The sequence below is a fragment of the Homalodisca vitripennis genome, chromosome 2 (assembly GCF_021130785.1).
Source record: "Homalodisca vitripennis isolate AUS2020 chromosome 2, UT_GWSS_2.1, whole genome shotgun sequence".
NCBI lineage: Eukaryota > Metazoa > Arthropoda > Insecta > Hemiptera > Cicadellidae > Homalodisca > Homalodisca vitripennis.
The window spans coordinates 189,815,544-189,823,721 of record NC_060208.1 but is presented as its reverse complement, the minus strand read 5'-3'; positions in this window follow the sequence as shown (position 1 = coordinate 189,823,721).

Below are 8,178 nucleotides of genomic sequence, written 5' to 3'. Positions count from 1 at the left end.
TATACTTACGATGTTCTTTTGAAAATTCACATTGATTTTTTAATGCTCGTTTAGAATTAGTTTTTTCTTGAATATTTAAATAACAATGTTACTCAGCAAATCAATCAGAGCGTTTTTAGACTGCTGAGAACTGTTTTTATCCGTTTAAAAACTGTTGTTTACCATAGGTATATTTTAGACATTCTAACACTTATTCCATAGTTTCTTCCTTATCTATTTTACAATGTAAACAGGATGTTAAGTATCTTTTTATTTTACACAAACAGTTATACATGAATAATCTATCATTTATGTAAATTGCAAGTTTTAAACCATAAGTATCTTGTAAAGTAATTTTAAATATTTAAGCCAACTGACCTTTTGAGATTATTGTAATAGTTATTAATTTTTCACTAAACAATATAGGTTTTGAAGTCCTCGATTAGCGCAATCAGATCTTGGGTTTGTTGATGTTTCCTTAGCTAATTTGTCGTCCACTGTCTGATTATGTATTATTCCAACATGACCTGGAATCAATTTTATTGAAATACACACTTTTTATTTGCACGAAGTAACAGCTTGATAATCATCAAGTATTTACATTTATGTTGGATGTTTAATGTTTGAATTTAAAAACGTTTTCATGCTCTATTTTAATACTTTGAACCATCAGTATAGACCACCAGAAAGTATAGATAAGTTGTTTCCAAACATATATTAACGTATTGGTGGATTATAGTATTATTAGAAACAGTTTTGCTTATATTCCCCTTATCTACACCAATCTTAAGTAATAAATCTGTATTATTTATTGCCAGTGGTAGTTTAAGATCTAAATCATTTCAGAAAATCTGTTTTTGAGAAGTGTAGTTAGGGATCGAAGACTTGAATATGTAGTAATACTGTTATGTACACTTATAATAGGGGTATCCTTTTCTGTCAGTTATTTACTATTCCAATGAGTAGATTCAGGTATTTTATTTTATAATCTTTTAACAGTTCCTAGGCATATGCTATTTTATAAACAGAAATAAATATAGAATTTTGCATACGAAATATCGTAGGATTATATCTGTTATAATTTATAAACAAATCGAATATGATGAAACCATGGTTAGCTTACAATTAATTTGTTATAGTAAATACATTTTTTTAAATCTGCATAATTTTAACAAATCCCATTCTGGTTTCAAAAATTAATTTTCTAATAGATTTTATTAACTAGAAAGATAGAGTATAGATGTTTTTTTTTCAACGGAAACGTACTCGTATTTCCCTATTTTTCGTGTATTAATTGGGAAGAACGATTATCTAAGTACGGAATGATTTAGCCTTTCAATGGTTAGTCTCACTGCCTTAATCCTCGGGTTTTTGGCTACATTAATTAATTCTTCATGTATTTATATGACAAATCGATTATATTTAAAAATTATTACAAAATTAAAAACCATGTATATTTGAGGTTTACCTAAAAATATATTTAGCAGTGCAGATTGGTACCTTTTTACTGTATGGTGCAGCAATGATTCATCAAGACATTCCTGATAAGACTCGTTTGAATTTTAATTTGTGACTAAATAGGAGCTTACTATCTAGAGAGACGTTTTTACTTAACGCCAGCAGAGCGGGCAGATGTGGTAAAGCAAGGCCTAATACAATAAAAGCATTGAGAATTGTAATTATAAAGGAATAATAATATTTAAAGTGCAACACGGGACATAGTCTATTGGATGGACATTCCTCTTGTAATAGGACGAACATTTCTACATAAATGTTTTATTTAAACGAAAAAAATACAATAAGGTTATGATGTTATACCAATACGTATTCTCTAGTACGAAAGGTACTTATACTTTATTTTTTAATACATAATGTGTCAAAATAATAAATCGCTGTCTACACATGTAAATAGCAAAAAAATCTTAATGTGATGAATGAAACTTGTTCAATTTATGTCATTTTTCTTCATGATAAAAACATAATAGACTACACACTTGATAAAAACATAAAAATATTAAACATTTAACATTTGGTTCAAATGTTAGATGTTTCATCTAATCCAAATGGTTCATTTGGTTTTTATTTATTTATTTATTTTATTACTATTCATGTGTTACTACAAACTACGAATATGAATTAGGTTTATGCATTATAACTTAAACATTATCTCTCCTCATTTCTTAAAAAGTGAAAATGGATTATTCGTTGTTATATAAACACCAATAATGTACGCAGTACAAAATTACATACAATAATAACAAAGATTTTTCAAATAAGTTTCATTTTTGGTAGTATACACATGACACATGATTTATTAAACCAAAGAAGTGTGTATGACTATACAATAGTATTTCTTGTTATAAGATTTTAATGTCATATTACTTTTGAAAACGAGTTTTCTTACTAAGTAAATATTTTTTTTAATGTGGTATATTTTTAAGGTATTGATGTGGTTGTTTTAAAAAACATCCATATATTTATATTATACAACTCATATATTATGCACTAAATCCTTGGAATTTAAATTATTTTTTTCACAATTTAGAGGCAATGCTTTTCTCTGGCGTAATATATTTTCGTCTATTTATGGTCAACTTTCCTGTATTTCAGCTCCAGAATTAAGGCGGGGACGCTGGTAATTTCCTCCTTTCATTATCTGAGTATTATTTGGAGACGCTAATAAATATAAAATTAGTGAAATAATGTTAATAAGTTGCATACATTGGGATGGTTTAACATTTTTCACGTCACCATGTAATTTGCCACTTGTTTATGGCTAGATACATGTTTTATTAAATATGCATTTTCAAAAATAATTTATTGGCAGATTTCACATAAATGTTTCTAATTGTAATCACTCTCATGACTGAATTTTCGGAAGTTGTTGAGTTTTCTCCAAGTTTCTTAAACCTATATTATTGAAATAATGTTATTTTTGAAGAAAATATAACAGAAAGTTTTTTCTTGAAACTGTGAAAGTCTAGTATAAAAGACTCTTATATCATCATCGGTTTTATGAGGGTAATAGTTGTAGCTTTTGTTTGTTTCTTTTATTAGAAACAATGAACGCAGAAGGAAAACATGTCATAAAATTAGAAGAAAAGTTTAGGTATAAAACTAAAATAATGAATTAGTAATCGTCTATAACAAACACAACTGGACCTAATTAACTACGTAACACTGACAATTTTAAAGTAGTCATTCTTACGTCTCTCTAGAATGGAATGGTGTCTTTTTTTAATAACAACTCCACTATTGTTATTCAGCTTTTATTCATATACTGCAAGTCCCCAAGAGGAGGGAAAGGGTAGAGAACACACGGAGGTGCGTGGGTGGGGGTAAACACTGATACAACAGGCTATTAGTAGTAATGGCACTAATGTACCAGTAATGTGCTGGTTACAGGCTATTATACGCAACATATTGTGTACTTGGAGGTTCACATTATCTACCAATAGTAAAGTTATGGACATAAACTAGATGTAGCAGCTATGGGTACTAAGGTGGTAAGGGAATTTAAGAAAGCTGCTTCACTATAAAGAATAATCGTGTGTAATGAAATGATGGCCACTTCCCATTAAATACACCTTCGTTACACACTGATAATTCCACCTATCAACACAATCTTAATACCGTACTGGCGGTCATCTTGATTGAAGCCTCATAAGAACAATGTTAAATCTTATACACTTTCAAGACCTTATTTTTTAGTCGTAGACTAATTAAAGCTATCTCATTTGATAGATATAATCAATACACATGCTGACGCATTAAACAAAATTTCAATACTTTTATTTGTACGAAACTTTAAATGCATTCGTTAAAATACCCCAAACTATGAACTTTACAAAAAAAACTAACATACGTTTGTATGCGTATTGCAGTAGAGTCCCGGTATTCCAAAAATCCGCCTATTCCGAACATAGTTCAGTTCCAATTAGTTCGGATTAGTGGAACGCTACTGTAATTTTATATATAAAACGAGACACCTCCCACGACGCTATGAAAATCTAAGTGAAAAAGCGCATAAAGTTTAACACTGTTTTTACTGGAAATAACTCAAAATAATTTAAATAATGCAAGCTCTTAAAAGTTTATAAATTCGTAAAAAATGTAATGACTTTCTAAGTGAAAGAGCAGTCGTTTTTATAGACTAGTTTCTATTATTATAGAAAGGTTAACTGAAGAATATTATTCATTATGCCCCATACTGATTTATACTCACGATAATGTTAACAAATCGAGGACATCCAAAAGTTATAACAACAAAAACCTGAATTGGAAAATAAAACTCATCAATTTCAATAAGACATTATAGCTTTTGGTTTCTTGCCTTTCTCTTACTCCCAATTATATTTGTTACTTATTGTGAATATACAGGTTTATAATATTTGAGTTTTGGATTTTTAATTACTCGGAATTTATAGTGGGAAGTTTATGTAACTTTAAGTTACATTTACAAAACAGTTCTTTTCTTATTTTTATAAGTGATATGCACATATGAGCATTTTATGTGTTTAGGATACGAAATAATTAGTTCACATAAGAACAATATGGTGAAAACTATTACATATATTTGTTCCTGAATTGTTGTTGGTTATTAACTATAACATTTCACAATCAGTTTTTAATGAATAATGAGTGAGTAATATAAACTAAGGGGTTTTCTACTTTGGTAAAAGGTACACTTCGACTACGTCAGCAAGGATATTCTAAACAATTGAATAATGGTCCATGTTTATAGAAAATAAACTGAGGTTGTAGGAGGTTCATATAAGTTTCTGGACATGAATGTTATTAAGATATAATACAATTGCACTATTCTGTAAATAGTTGCACTTACTCCCCTTTCCACTTACCAGTTCCATTACAATGTGAAGCAATCTAGGTAAATCTACATATTGAGATTTAGGCAAACATCTTGTGTAGATTCAACATAACATTTGGTTCAGTTGTTCCTAATAACTTTGTGTTACGATGTTTTTGTTTTTGTATTGTAAGTGTTTTTAAACTCTACACTTCAAGCGTCCGGTTACTGGGTTTTACAAAGCGAATTTTATCCTACTCTACCTACTGTACATACCAACGGACTGGGGTACACGAAATACAAGAATGTTGAGAAACATTAAGGATATCTAAGTTGTCTTTGTAGACAAAATAAAAGTGTGATCAACACAAAACACAGCAAACAGTGTGGATGACTATTTGTGATATTTACGCGTATAAGTGATAATTACGTGTACGTTGTGTCTAGCTTCTAACGGCAACTCTTCTTCGAAGTTTATTCACATCCCAAAGTTAGAATACACTGGACACAGAGTAGATGCAACTAAAAGGGATATACGAACTGTATCAATGAAAGTGACCTATAAAGTACAGTGAGAGGAAGACGAAATCGCAAACTAATTGAGCTGAATGTAATCATTATATATGTAATCATATGTAATATGATTACATATATAATGATTACATTCAGCTCATATATGTAATCATTATGAGCTGTATATATGTAATCATTGCTCCGATCGTCCACTAATTAATTGTATGTTAATCAAAACGAACGTCTCAAGCTTATTCAATTGTACATGAACAAAATCCAAATGTGACGATGTATAGGATAAAAAACAAAGCTTCGTCTTTAGTGGTAGTGGCTCTCTTATTGTTATGCTCAGTATAGACGTAAATGTTTTATGTGATTAACATTTTCGTAACGCTTCAAAGATAGCTGTAATAAGCACCTACTATGGCGTTTTAATCCTGGAAACTTTCAGACATCTAATTCTTATAAATAACCAAGACCCTTCTTCTTTTCTGAAACGAACTTGAGTTTTTTCCCTTAAAGATATAATAAGTGAAACAATTATTATTGCTATGCATCCAAACGACTATCAGTTTTCTGTAAAGTGTATACTTTTAGAATATTTAAACGGTAAAGTACAAAACAGGTTGAGACCAATAAAATTATCGAAAAACTTTTTCGACGCGTATTGATTATATCTTTATCGTAATATATCTCCCATAATTGTACGACGAAAAATAAGGTAGTAAACGTGCATGAGTTTAACATTGTTCTTATGAAGTTAAAACAAGATGGCCGAAACTACAGATAAGATGTTCTTAACTGAGTTGAAGCTATTAGCGATTTGCCATGATAAACTACCACTGTTGAGACAAGTTAAAGCATCTTGCAACACTAAATTTGAAGTAGAAATATATGTAAAAAAAAAAAAACAAATAATGTCATTCCTAAGCACCAAGTATGTATGTTATACATGTTCTGATATGTACTTGAAAATCATCAACCATAAATAAAACCAACATACCCAATCCCTCCGAGAAAATAGCCTAAAAGAGAAACACTCTGTTTACTTTCTGCATATGTGCTATGAGAGGGACTAATGAATGGTACTCAGGGGCGATAGTAACCCCGTAGAGTGTACATCACCCTCTCTCTGCAGCCACCGGTAACCGAATTAGGCGACATTTAGCTCCATGATCAGCCAGCGCCGCTGGATTACAGGCTGCCGATAATCTCATCAGTAGGGTGTAGGGGTGGAAAGAGGGGTAACACACATGCGCTGAGCAACAACGCAGACTGATCCACCATCCTTCCAGTTGTTGTTACTTGTGTTCGTCAAACCCCACATAATATCCTTTAAGTACATAGAATATTTTTGTTTGCTTTAAACTCGAATTAGCCCCTCCCTTATTTGCCTTTTTTGGCAAATAATTCCTTCCAACTTCCACAGGTATGTGTCAAAAGCAAATACCGTCGTGTTTTGAAAGCAACGCGTATGGTTTGACTCAGTGGCGTATACAACATATTATTTCGAAGGGAGATGACACGTAGGGTAATTTAGGAGGGTATTATCCACCAATAATAGCGACTCAGGAATCTTTTCCCGGAAAATCGTTGAGTTTGAAGACTTTATAAATGTGTTCCAGCTTAAAACACACTACTAGTGAAATTTTAATGTTTTCCTTTCAAAATATCGGGAGGGGGGGTCTTGACCTCCCTTAGACTCTCTTATATACACCCCTGATCCGATTTGTTTCTTTAAATCAAATAATGTTGGTAAAAAATGTATAACATCAATTGTTGATTTTCGTTAAACCCAGGCAATTTATTTATTAAACCCAATCGATTTACAAACGGGCTGACTGGGCATATGCCCTGGGAGAAAAATTTTCAGGTTGGCGGTGGAACGGAAAAAAATAAGCGAACATTGGGTTTTGGTGCTTAAGAGACGCAACGGGAAATTTAACTTTTGACAAGGAAAATTCTTGTGGTTGAGAGTTTGAGTTTTCAGCACTGCCTGCCATCTTACCGCTCGCCATTTATACTTTCTTGTGTCACAATAGTTTACAGTACAATTATAGTTGTTTGTGTGATTTAGTGGTTTGTAATCAATCATGAGTAAAAAGTTGAGTGGAGTGGATTACAGGAAACGTGCTGTTAAAAAACAAAGCGATGAACTTAAGTTTTTGAGGAAAGTTGCGAAAATTGGCGATTTTTCACTGCGGCTGCCATTCATTTAACTCCTTTCACTGAGAACGTTGGTGCTTGGCAATCCCATCGACCTCGACGCCGTTGGAGCTTACACAAGAAGACTTGCTTGGTCAACAAATAATTCCACTCATTGTTATTTGTACCGTCAATGATGAGCTGGACGTGGAAGTTGTTAAGCAGAGGGAAGAACTTCGCAGTCAGAGGTAACCTTAGGCTTACCAAATTCGTTTTCTATCGATGATCCAGCTACTTGGAATGTCAGATCAGCCTTATGAGGAATAAGTTAAGTATTGGCGAACCGTACAATAAAAAATAGTTTCTGAAGTTAGATTTTTGGTTGTTAGAGGGTTGCCCTCAAGGAGATAACGAAATATTTGGATCAACCTCAAATGAGTTGTGCCTTGAATGCCTAGAATTTATTGGTGAATAGCCCATCACGTAGGAAAGTATGGTAACAAAGGTCAAGGGCATACTTCGTACTTATCTTCTCAGACCTGCATTGAGTTTATTGGATTTATGGGAAACTGTGTGCTAAAAACCATAGTAAAAGAAGTCAGAGAAGCGATATAGGCTACTCCTTTGTAATTGTGGATTCAACTCCTATTGTTCTCATTCTGACCAATTAGCTATTGCTTTGCGATACGTATCCGAGGCCAGAACGTAAGCCTGTAGAGCGGCTTATCAAACTT